Genomic DNA, 13991 nt, shown 5'->3' on the forward strand with positions numbered 1-13991 from the left:
GATTTTTTATTTTGGGCCCAGGAGGGTGAAGATTGCCTAAGAACTTTCCAGGGTTTATTTGAGGCAAGTTGTAAAGAAGGTAGATTTTGTCCTTTCTTCCTTTCATTCTACTTCACTGACTGCCTTTTTGCAGGTATTAATCAAACTCTCCAGCTTTCTCACCATTTAAAATACTTCTATTGAACCTCTTCTGTTCACCTGGATCTGTGCTTTATGTTGTGCATAGAAAGATAAATATGACACGCTTTATTGTAGATTCGGGAGTGTAAACAAGTAAGTACGGTGCAGCATGATAAATGCCGTAAAAAAATTCTTTAAGGTAGAGAGAAGCACAAGGCAGGGAGTAACCAACCATTCTTAAGAGTGAGGGTATGGGCTGGCCCTGTGGCTTAGCGGTTAAGTGCGCGCGCTCCGCTGCTGGCGGCCCGGGTTCGGATCCCAAGTGCTCACCGACTACCGCTTCTCCGGCCATGCTGAGGCCGCGTCCCACATGCAGCAACTAGAAGGACGTGCAACTATGACATACAGCTATCTACTGGGGCTTTGGGGGAAAAACTAAATAAATAAATAAAATTATAAAAAAAAAAAAAAAGAGTGAGGGTTTGATAGTTCCAGGTACACTTTCTAGGCCTAGAGCAAGGTAAGTTAGTTTTTGAAGGATAAAAGATTCCCCAGGCTGGGTTTGGAGGTCATGTGGAGTAATAGGCAGGAGAATCAGTCTATCTGGAGGTGCAGAGGTCTGAATTACCAGGGCACATGCTGCCATTGTGAATGCTCCATTATAACTGGGGCATAGCCTGTGAGTTGGGGGGAAATGGGAAGTGAAGCTGAAGAGACAGGCCGGAGACAGATTACAGAGGGCTTGTATAGCATGCTAAAGAGTTTGGACTTTCTCCTGTTCTGACCAAGTAAAGCCAACAAAGGATTTAAATCAGGGTAGCAGTGTTATGGTGGCTTGTTGGGAACTATAATCCAATAGGAAAGATTTTGGAGACACAGTTTGAAGGTGGGGCCAAATTTGGAGATAATGAGGGCCTAAATGAATGTAGATGTAGTGGGAAAGGAAGACAGGGGTTCTGAGAGCTATTTATGAGAGAACCATGATAACCTGGATGGGAATGTTGACCAGGGCTGTTAGGGTTTCTGACATGAAAAAATATCATGGATGGTGATACCATTCACCAAGAGAGGGATTCCCGGTCCACCAGGTTGAGAAGGGCTGAAAATAAATAATAAGTTTGTCTTTGAATGTGTTTTCATTTGACGTTCTCATGGGAGATCCAGGTAGAGATAGTGAATGGGGGCCTAAAAATAGAGCTCTGGAGCTCAGGAGAGCAGATTGGGCTGCAGATAGGGATTTGAAAGTTATCAAGTGGTAATTAGAGGTTGTTTTCGTAAAAAAAAATGTACAGACTTTATTCTAGAGAGTGAGAGGAGAGCTAGGCAGAGGATAGAAACTCATGGCATGCCAACATTTAAGGGTGAAGAAAGGAAGAAGAGACAGAGAAATTGTTTCCTAGAGATTTAAGGGAAACCAGAAGAGAAAGCTTTCACTGAAGACAAGGGAAAACAGAGTGTTAAAGAGTTAAATGTCAACAGAGCAGCGGGGAATAAGATAAGGAGTGAAAAGGGTAAGTTGGCTATGGCAGTTAGTAGGTCTCCAGAGACCCTGGAAGAGAAGTTTCATGGAGTGATGAGGCGCAAAGCCAAATAGCAGTAGTTGTTTAGGAAGTAAACAAAGGTTGAGCAAGTGGAGGGAGTAAATGCAGACTACGGGTTTAAGAAGCTGAGGTTAGAGAGGGCAGGCGACTTTGCTGAAGGTCATAAGGCTCCTAAGTGGTGTCGCCCAGACTTCGTATCAAGTGGCCTGTGCATTAAAATGCACATTGGGGGCTTTATCTTATTTGTTTACTTATTTATTCAAGTATGTATTGGTCACCCACTCTATTCTAGACACCTGGGAGTTAGGACCCTTAGATATTATATCATTCAAATCAAGTTCTGGATCAGTGTCAAGAACAGTGAAGGGTCTGAGATTTTACTCTACTTGCAAGCTAACAAGTCAGCCTGCCACGTTTCATGGAGGCTGGAAGAAGATAGGAGACTCCTGGGTCAGAGACAGAGGACAGCTCATTACTTATAGCAATAATAGTAACCAGAGTAACATCATTTTCTTAAGCCAATTCCCTGAGCCTTAATTCCCATAAGGTGCGTGACACAAATAGGACCATGTGATGTACACACACAGTAAGTAGTGTTACAGGGGAGGAATACTGAGTTTAGGAAACTTGGATCTTTTATAGTTGGCAGTAAGCATGCTTAACCTTTGCTCCAGAGAGAGACACTAACTCTATTATATGGGACAGTAAATAAACCTGCCTTCCGCTCTGGAGGGAGATCCTATCTCTAGTTTTCAAGGCTGTTTGTTATACAAACATTCTTGAAAAAACAGTCCAGAACAAAAGGAGGCAGTGCCTCTGCTTGCAAGATGTGCAGAAATGCAAGAGACCCGTGGAAAATTGTCTCTGAACAAGGATGAGATATAGATTACAAATTTCCTACCCAATATTCATTTTCTTCCACTTCATAATAGAAAACTGAATTTATACTAGGCAGAAATGTACCTAGTTAAAAGCTGTGTGATAGCTGGAGCTCTGGCAGCCCTCTTGTGACCATGAAGATTGTAGCTACATACCAAAAAGGGTAAAGTGACAGAAAGAATCTGGATCACTGATAGCAGCTATGGACTGCCTATCTTTGGATTTTATGTGAGTGGATAAATATTTTTGTGTTTATGCCATTATATTGGGTTCTGCTATTAGCAACCATAGACTAATAGTTACTAGTAACTGAATGCAATTGCTAATTAACACAGATGGGGGAAAGAGCACTAGATACCAGTCAAGATAACTAGCAGACTAGAATTATAGTCTTCATTTTGCTACTAACTGTGTTACCTTGAGGATGCCACTTGACCTCTGTGAACTTCATATTTCTCAACTATCCATTAGGTAATTCCTAGTTCTAACATTTTTTGTTTCTCAGTTCTTAAAATAGCCATCTTTTTTTATCTTTCAAAACATATTTGTTCTGTATCCCATTTTCTTTTGGACAGATGCCCATCTGGAAAGTAACTGTGTGAAAAAAAATCAGATAATGGCTTAATTTATTGCTTCCCTTCCCCAACACTTGAATATGTGCATTTTGGAGGTGACTTAACCTAGGGGAATGACTTTCTAATGGATTTTCAGGCACCTTTAAGCTTGGTAGGGGAGGGATGTAGATGGAAATAGCTCACAATAATGCAAAGAGTCTGTTATAACTTCTATATTCCTAGTGCTTAGCACAGAGCCTGGCAAGCAGTAGGTCCTCAATAAATACTAATTGAATGAATGAACCAACACCCTCATTTTAGAGAATAGGAAATTAAGGGTCAGAAACAAGTGAAGCATGAACCCCTTTGATTATATCTGATAAACTGCCTACCTCTATTGCCATGTAGAATGTGTCGCAGAAGTTTTCATATAAAATAATTCCTTGATAATCTAAAACAGAAGAGGTCAGAAAGAAAAAAAATGATATTTGAGTTAAATGGTTTCTGATTATCATTTTTTTCTTTTTTAAAGAACTGTAGGTCATTTGTTCATTGGAAACATAGCTGTCAGTTTAAATTATGCCCTCATTTGAATAAATTGATATTGGATAATGAGGTTTCACTGAATGGCTTCATATATTTTTTTCTCCTGGCTAAATAACTCCAATTCCTCTAACCTTTTCTCATGAATTCTATTTTCTATGCTCTTAATCACTCTCTTCATTTTCCCATGAGATTGAATAAAAATGTTAACCAGCAACAAATATCATAGGATGATTTTTATATGAACATCAGCCCTATGATCACCTTTAAATACATCATGTCATTGGTGACTCTAGTGTCAGATTTAGTCTTTTATAATATACTAAAATACTTTGCTACCTAACTAATGTCTGGAATTGACTCTAAGTTTATGTTGGTCTGTGGGTCTTAGATTGCTAGATGATGCTAGCAATCTATATATTACCAAGTATGTAAATAATTAATATCAAGCTAACCAAATGGTAAGTTAGCCAAGGAGATTTTCTCATTTTCAATCTGGATATTTCACTTTTTCATTCATGAATACATCCATTGATTCATTTAATTAACATGTATTGTTTCCTAACTCTGTAACAGGCTCTGTGCTAAAATCTAGCATAGAGATAAGAGAGATCCCAGAGGCTCAAGGACCAACATGTACTACAAACCAGCAATTAGAATAGAGCATGGTCAATGCAAAGATAAAAGGAAAGAATGCTATATGAACACAAATGTCTCCTAATGCAATTCAGCTCATATATCTTGAAGGACAAGCAGTTAACCAGGTAAAAAGAAGAGGCTGGACAATTGTGCCTGATGTAATGCTAACATATACTACAAATTAGTTATTATAACTAAAGAATGGTAGGATTGGGGGAGACCACTTTATTTATGCTCTTGCCATGACACAGGATCATGATCGAAGTAGGGAGCCTTCTCTGTGTCAGGTACTAGTCTAGGTGCTGGAAACAGACCAGAGAATAAGCTAAATAAGTCAGGGAGCTTACTGTCTAGAGGAAGAGATAAACAAGTGCACTGATGGTTAAAATTAAAGTAATCTATTTTTTCTCAGGACAGTCTCTGTTTGTTCCCATTGTCTTGGCCTAATTATTAATCATACCCTCTTTCACTCTCAAAAGTGTTCCAGTTTTAATGATAAAATTTTCTGTGGTCATCCTTGTCATGGGACAATGTGATAATTGCTACCGTAGAGGTCGTATAGGGTGTGCTGGGAGGCCTGAGGGAAGAACACCAAGAAGAAGCTTCTTACCCAGTCAGTGGACAAGTACATTGATGTTATGGATGAATTATTTCTAGAAATTTACAAATGATGGTGATGGGGTAAATTCCTTATCAGATAAGAAATAGTCAAGAAAACTAGCCAAGTGACTGTTTTAATAGTCCGGTCGAAGCAAGTGTTGATAACTCTGTTACATTGGTGTGGAAATGAAGATGTCAAATACAAAATCAAGTTGTGTTCATGAGAAGTCAATTTTTCTCCTGGGCAATTAAGAGAGATGTAAAATCAATAGTGTGTGCCTTTGGAGAGGTAACAATATCAATTGCTTCACAAGATTAAGCAAGTCTGGATGGCCGGCCATTCTGCTGGAAGAATGTTTGGGCTGCTGTCAAAAGGAATCCTGAAGTCACTCAAATGAAAATGTATCTCATAATTTTTTTGCAGGTCTAAGTAAAATGTTTGTGCATGTTTGGAAAAATATAGATGTACATATAATGGTCTGAGGTATTATTTTTTTCCCATTAAATTTATATACCTTGGAGGAAGAAACATGAACATTTAAACTCAAAAGGCAAAACACACTTTGAAAATGGAGTGAATTGACAAACAACATATTGTGTAAAAATGACCCCTTCTCCTGTATGTGTGAGATTGGGGAGGAGTTCCTGGAGTTGAGTATCATCCAGTCAGGAGACCCCAGAAAGCAAAAAGGCAGGGAAGCAGAAGAGAAGTCTATTGTCATTTATCCATTTGTCATTCTCAACTGTCTCTAGCTATAGGTCCAGGTAAAGAGAAAAAAGGACAGGCTCTGAGAAGGCGGTTAGCATGACTTTTGAAGGGCCAGGATGGGAAGAAAGAAGAGAGGGAGAAAACCAGCATTCTTAGTACCTCTGCGTGCCAGGCACTGGGCTGAGTGCTTTCCATATGATGCCTCCTTGACTCCAACGATGATCCAGGGGTAGATAATGAGTATAGGAAAATTGTGGCTTAGGAAGGTTCAGTGATTGGTCCAAATGTAGGCCATATACATTGTTGGTGCCTCAGCTAAAGATCTTTTAGTTAAACTCCAATGACTGTGTTATTTCTCCTACTCATTCTTCAAGGCACATATCGGGTTGAAAAAAAAATGGATATTTTTTTTGGTATGTGAAGTTAATTAAAGGAGACGAGATTCCAGATGGAGAGAGTGGCATCAATTAAGGTGTTATTTTAGCCAAGGGTAGAGCATGTTGACAAAACGTGTACCACAGAATCTTCTATCATGGCCAAGTGATGGCCATAGTAGCGAAAAAGGCAGCACAAACTTTCTAGCAGCAGAACAGAGAAACAATAGAAAAAAAGATGAAATTAAACAGAGAAGATTATCATGTTGTCTGTAAAAGAATAACCAGGAAATGCATCATGGGCTCTATATCAGTTAGAGTTCTCGGTTGTAAGCAACAATTGCCACTTTTGATTAACTTAAGCAAATGAAGAAGGAAAAGCCAAAGAACTGGGTGTATTGAATGGATAAGTAAATGAATACATAAATGAATTAATAACTAATAGGAGACATAAGAAAGAAACTACAAAGAACTTAAGAATGACACTTGGCAGGTAGCCCCACACAAGATTACAGAGCCCCAGAGCTCTGTCATATGCCAGAATAACACTATTGCAGAAACAGCAAATAAAATCGTGTTTTCTCTCCCTCAGGAGGGTTTATAATAAATTGAATATTGAGAAAATTGACTTTGCTTCCACTTTGATCCTTCTAAGTTCTCAGATAAAACAGACAACTTACAACTTCCATGTATTTTCCTTATATTTCTCACCTAAGTTGCCTTTTCATAGTGTGATTACATCCTGCAATCCTGTTTATCTCCTCCTTGTCGTGGCCAACTTCCTTTGCATTCACACCATTGCAGAGGAGTTCTGCTTTTCCTTCAAGGATTTATTTTTATACCCTGCTTGTCTGCACTTAATTTATATCTTCTCCTCTAGCTTCAAAGGTTTGCTGAAGCTGTGACTTCATCTCCTTAACAGTGGTCACTTTCTTCTTTGAAGTTGAGTTTTCATTGGAAGAGAGACTCTGTGTCTTTTGGCTCCTCCTCATCCACACTGTCAAGAGATGAGGGCAAACCACAGTTGCCCTAAGGATTTTATGGGATAAATCTGATACTTTCTGGATATATAAGGAGCCAGACCGCTTCCCTGCTATGACTTGGAACAAGAGAGAAAAATGATTCTAAGTTTAGGTGAAATCTTCAGAGGTTCTGTTCCTTAAGCATTGCTCTGCCTTGGGGATATTTTGGGCACAGGAGGGCACATGCGCAGTCCCACAAATCACCTGGAGGAGGCAGGCAGTGGGCTGTCTTTCATTGTTGACTGCCAGTTCCCACAATATAACCTTCCTCCTTTGCTGTGCCTGCACTGATCACACTTCGAGTTTACAATACAAGATTTGTTTTTCATCCTGTTCCACGTCCTTGGAGACAGCTTGCTTTGATGACCGTGCCAGGAACTAATTGTGAGAGGAACCAATTGTATGGGAGGATAAACTCCATGGAAGCCAGAGGTCCTCAGCATCCTGAAGAGAAGGGAGGTGCCATAAGAGGATGTGATTCCAGGGAAGATTCCAGACTTCCTTTCCTTGAGACCTCTCAGAATAGGATGTCCAACTTTCCCACTGGAATTACTAAATCATATGTTTGGAATGGACCATGGAAGCGTGCAGTTCAAGCTCCTTAAGAATGTGAATTTCTTGGGCTATAAGGTTCATGCTGTGGCCCAAATCATTGGAACCAATGTGGTACTATAGAAGAAAAGCGGCTTAGAGTCAGATGAGCTGGAGTCAGGATCTTAACTCTGCCTCTCGTTGGGTTACTTAGGCAATATTAACAATATTGGCAAGTATTTATTGAGCACATACTATGGACAAGGCACTGAGATGAGGGCTTTTTGTCAACAGCTTGTTTTATCTCAACAACAGTTCCCTGAGTAGATATTATTATTATTATTATTGTTATTATGTTTTACAAAACAGAACACAAATACACAAGTTCAGGCATTGCTCGTAACGTTACAGAATTAGTAAAGAAAAGAACCAAGTCTTAGGGCAAGGTCTTGCAAGCCCATGTGCTGAACAACTGAACAACTACATAATACTGTAAGTAACTACATGTTGCCAAGCCTTCTTGCCTCATCTGGAAAATGAGGCCAATAATTCTACTTATAGATTAATAGGATTAAATACAATTGTCTTTGGATTGTGAAAGTGACTAGCCAGTTACCTAGAACACAGGCTTTCAAAACGATTGTCAATGCTCTTCTCTTTCCTTCCTTCTCTCTTCTGGAAACTACAAACCTTAAATTTCACCTTGGGAGACATTGGACAAAAGACATTGCTGTTCTCCATGGCCACTGGGGATTGTTTGGTGATTTGGCTCAGTAGTTCCATGGGGCTGACTTGTCCATTCCCAGCCAGCCCCCATGAGAGCAAAGGCGTGAAGGGGAGTACGCAAAGCTGCCAGGCATCTCTTTCCCCTCTTGGCACATCCTGCTTAGCACAAGGCTGATGCATGTTGGCCAGAAGAGGCTCCCTGTTGCTCCCTGTTTCACAATATCTTGATGAAATGTGGTTCAAAAGGGCACCAACTGAAAATTACACAACCTCCCACTCCTTCAGCATTAAGAAACTAAAGCAACCTTCTGGCTCCCCTGCAGCCCAATTGGGGAATCCAATCAACCTCTTAGCCCCTTGGAATTCCTGGTGGGGAAAGCTAAACTTGAGGCCCACTTTAGTCTTTCTTCTCTAGGGAGCTGTTATTAGAGCTGCTTCATGTAATTCTCACACTGATCCTCCAGCATCAGTGCCCAACTTTACACATAGGAAATTGATGCTCAGCAAGAATCAGTAACTCACTCAAAGTTATGCATAAAGGATTCAAACCAGATCTATGTGATTTCAAAGCTCTTTGCATTACTCCACTTTCCATTATTACACTGGACTGGCAGTCCAGGGGGAAGTATTTATAAGAACCATTTATTTATTCATTCATTCATTTACAAATATTTATTGAGAGTCTACCATGTGCCAAATATAGAAGTTGGGGATACAGCAGTGAACAGACATAACTTTTCTATTATGACACAGTTTGCAATCAAATCAAGTAGGAAACAGACATTGAACAAACATACAGGTGTATGAAATGTAATAGTAAGGGCCAAGAAGAAAATACAGGTAGAGCCAAGGAAGGCTTCTCTGTTAAAGTGCCTTCTGAACAGAGCCGTGGATGAAGTGGGGAGGTGATTCATGTGGATATTAGGGAGAAGCATTCCAGGAGGTGGGGATAAAACGTTTCAGGTCCCTGAGACAGAAGTGTGTTCGTTGTGTTTGCAGAAGAGCATGGAGGCTCATGTGGCTGGCCAGAGTAGATCACATCACATATGATCACTGCGGGGGCCATTGTGGGGACTTGGTGTTTTATTGTAAGAGAGATGAGCTGAGGATAAAGGGTAGAGTGCTGGGGGCTGTGACCTTCAGCGAGTCACTGCAGTCTCACCATTGAAAAACGAAGGGATTGGACTCTATAGGTAGTTCTCAAACCTGGCTGCAGAGCAAATCCCTTAAGCATCCAGTTAAAGATATAAATGCCTGAGCCCCGCCCCCAGAGACCATAATCCAGAATGTCTGGGGTCCCAGCTCCATTGGAGGCTCTGATACCCAGATAAATTTGGCAACCCCTTCTCTAGACCCACTCTAGGATTTTCCCAATGTACCCCTCTATTCACGATCTTAAGTCTGTAGAGGCAGAAGAGCTGTAAATACAATATGGAATATTAGCAGGTGTGAAAAGGCTTCTGTTATTATTATCTGTGTAACCAATGACAGTATGGTCTCATTACTTCTCTTTCTCATCACTGCTTCCTTTCTTCCTCCGAACATGAGGAAGAGATTAAATAGCTAAGAGAATGAATTACTACATTCTAATGCAGAAGGCTCTTGGACCAAACCTACTATTTCTCTATGTACTTTCTGATGGCCTGCAAATTGACCTGATCAAACTGGAAACTCTTCTGCTATCTAAATAATCTGCTTGATATTCTGTAACATTACTCCAATTACTCACCCTTTCAACAAATTTAATCTATTGATTTGGATGCCTTATTCTATTTCACACTCTCTCTCTTGCTCAAGAAAAGCCTCAGTGGTCTCATAATGAAAGTGAAATAGACTTAAAATGCTCACGGAATTTTCCTCCCCCCACACCCCTTTATACCAAACTCAGACATGATAATAAGCATGAAAAATTGCTATATTTTCAGGTGAATGAATTTTGAATTTGAGAATTGACATAGATAGCTTTGCCTACTGATTCATGTGCTCTGTTCCAGATTAGGAAGAATGCATTCTACAATGTATGATCACAAGTGGAAACATTGATGCCCAACCTTTTAGAGGATCAGTTTAGACCACAGATTTCTCTGGCAATCGCTCAGCAAACTTTTTCTGTAAAGGACTGGAAGCAAATATTTTAGGCTTGATATTAGACCATGTGGTCTCTGTTGCCACTGCTCAGCTCTGCCACTGTAGCACAAAGGCAGCCATAGACAATATATATGGCTGTTTTTCAATAAAACTTTATTTAAAAAACAGGTAGTGGGCTGGAATGGCCCACAAGCTGTAGCTTGCCAAGTCCTGATCTAGTCTAATTCCTCTGCTTTTGTTTTTTCTTTTCATTTTAGATTACGACATTGAAGCCCAGAGAGGATATTGACTTCTACTTGTAGCACAGCTGAGAAGGGAATCTGGGTCTCTTGATCCTCAGATCAATGCTCTTTTGACTATACCAGCTGCCCTTTCCCAGGATTCATTATGCTATTCAGCCACACACACTCCATCTTCAAAAGCAGAACTAGGAATGAGTTGAGTACAGGCTGGTTAGATCTTGATTTGGGCCTGAGTCTACTGCCAGTAGGTCTTGTGCCTGCTGCATATCCTTCCCCTTCCCTTTCTGCTTCCTCTTCGCTTTCTGGGCTGTGGAAGGCACTTCTCATCCTAATCTCTTTTAAAGGTATATTTATACCTTCTGCAACTACAGCAGGTAAGAACCAAGGCACTAAAAGAACTGCGACTAAATTTTTTGTGACACGCTGTGAAGATGGCATCAGTGTTGGCCCCAAACACATCTACAAATGCAATCCATTATCCATCTCTTTTGTAAATACCCATCTCCTCAGAAAGCTTCCCACTTACCTTTCCTCTGAGGATAATTTGAACTCAAATAGTACCATTGATTCCAGATAAAATTTCCCTCTTTGGGGTCTACAACCCCATTCACTTTACTTTTCTGAAAAGTGAGATAAAAGCAAGTGGACTGCTTATCTTGATAGAACAAGAGGTTCCAAGCTCCAATTTCCTGTGGACCTTGCCACCTTGCTCCAAAACGTTGGATTCGTTTTTGTCTTCTTTCAGGGTTTTATCTTCTTCTTTTCCTTTCCCTTACAATAACAAAGACTTTACATTTATTCCTTCTTTTACTCTTTCCTATAGTAATCTGCCATATTGAGTTGACTTTTGATCAGAGCCTGAAGAGTTCTGGAATTTGCTGTGAAATTGCCACTTCCCGTTTATTAATGAAGGTTGAAGCACAATAGTCCTTCCTGCTAATTGCAGCTCTTTCCACTCTATGCTACTAATTCCCCAACAATGATTCCAGGTTACATTATGCTCCTTTACCCTAATTATAGTGACCACACCCGTATCTTAAGCTAAATCTTCAATCCCACCATGGTTTATTTCCTACTCATCTCAGGAATAAAATTAAGAGATAACATGTGTGGATATTTCACGGAATATTTTGGACAAAATATTATGTTTAGTTGTCACTTTTCTTGTTTTTATTTTCAGGATTTTTTCCAGGTTGCTTTATTTTTATGCTAGCTGTCTGGATACTGAAGTTAAAAAAAAAAAAAAAAACCTCATTAGGTTTCCAGTATCTGATTGTCAGGTCTCCCAGTTTCTTAAGTTCTAGAAGTAAAATGTTCTTCCTTCAATACTACTAAAAACTAATTCTCTTTAGTGATTTAAAAATGTTTGAAGGGAAATATAGCCCTGCCCTTTTAAGGATCAAAAGCCATTTGTATCAGCAGAAAATAAGGTTGTAAAAATCCCATTAGACAAAAGCTGTAGTTAAAAAGTGATCTTAAATAATCTATGCAAAATAAATTCTACCCAACAAAGTAGTTCAAAGGAAGAAATGATGTTGACCTGTGATTTCCTACCGACCTTTTGAGAATTGGAGTGAGAATTGGCATAACTATTGCAAAAAAAATTGAGATGAATTGTGCTACTAGAAAATGTCCTTCCCTACCCATACCAGCCTATGAAAGACCAGGTTGGGGCCACGGATAAGACAACTAAGGTAAAATAAAAATATATTTTGGTTGTCTATTTCTATCAATGATTCTTTAAAAAAACTTACTTATCCTAACACGGGAAAGGTGAATAGCTAACAGAATCTCTTTAGAGACCTTAGGGCATGTTGATTTCATTGTTGGTGTCAATTTCTGCCCCAGCTTTTGGTAGACTGATTGATGGATCGATTGACTGGTTGATTGCCTATTATGTGCCAGGTATTGTGCTAGAGACTATAATGGTAGTTTCTGTTTTATGGGTCAACATTGCTGTTACAAACATTTGACCTTGCTGTAGTTCTTCACATGAAGTTATCTTCCTACCATCCCAAGGGCCTCATCACTTCTCCCTAGGTTATTCATTTCTATGGTCATAGCCCAGTCTGCTGACAATGAAGTATGGGGATACCATATTTCCACGAGAGTTACTTTTAGTGTTACAATTGGTGAGCTTGCTTTCTATTATTCTTCAAACTGCGGTCTACATCTATTGAACACCTACTATGGGATTGATGACATGTAGATACTAAGAATACAAAATGAGTGAAATATGAAACCCTCTGCTCTAGCTGGAGAAACACAAATGAGGAAAGAAATGTCATATATTGTGACAAATACTTCAATAAAATATAAGAGTCACTGGGGACATAGGGGAAAGATTCGACAGCTCCATCGTGAATGGCAAATCTTCTCAGAACTGACTCTTGATTTGAATCCTATAGGTAAACAGGAGTATTATTACAACTCTTTCATGTGGCCAGCTCCACTATTTCTGATAGATCCTTCTTTCAAGAAAATAAATTCTGACCTCTATCCCCTGCCTCAGACTTGGAAAACATTCAAATGCATCTTCATCTACCCAAAAGTCCTTCCTCAATGACAGTTTACTACTATTTCGAGACTAAACTAAGCACAAAACTCCTCTACTGACAAGAATTATTTTTATCTACTTGTGACACTATCTCAGAGATTGCAGATTACTTTTGGTTACAATTTGTTTGCAAGTCCCAATATAGATCTTTATTATTTCTTCAGTATGTTCCACTCGGTCTCTTTAGAAATAGCTTGACTAACTTGACAGGTACCATCTTTGTACAGTAAATTCTATACAATTCTGGATTCCTCAACATCTTCCTATGAGCTCCAGGTTTTTCTCTCTTTCCATTCCAGTCACATGACAAAGTTAAGGAGTTTGATACAGCATAAAAGGTATGATGAAATAAACAAGCAAAAGGGATCAGAGGAGGAATTTTTCTGATGTAAATGGAAGTAAAAATTGGCAATTTTACATTGCCATTATGGTCTTCAGATTCTCGGTGGGAAAAAACAGATATTCCAATGACAAGGCACAGAGAAGAGCTAGGCAAAGGCTTTGAAGTGTGAAAGGATGGGCCCTTAGGGGGGCACTTACTGGACCATGAGTGTGCATGGAGAGGAGGCAGGAAGTGAAGCTGGGAAAACAGGCAAGAGCCAGATCACGAAGCATTTTGTATGCCATGCTGAAGATTTTGAACTTCATCCTTAACATAATAGGAGACTCATGAAAGATTTTAACCACTTCAGTGAAGCAAGGAGATAATGCGATTTTTTTAAACTTACTTTGGTGGCAATAGCGAGAATGGATTGATGGGGCTCAAAAAGAACAGCAGATTTGGAAGCTATTGAAAAAGCTCTAATGAGGTGAAACTAAATTAGGGATAAATATAAGGAATCAGAAACAAGCAGGAAATAAGGAAA

This window comes from Ceratotherium simum, chromosome 23 (genome assembly GCF_057802395.1).
Source record: "Ceratotherium simum simum isolate JZ-2026a chromosome 23, ASM5780239v1, whole genome shotgun sequence".
Lineage (NCBI taxonomy): Eukaryota > Metazoa > Chordata > Mammalia > Perissodactyla > Rhinocerotidae > Ceratotherium > Ceratotherium simum.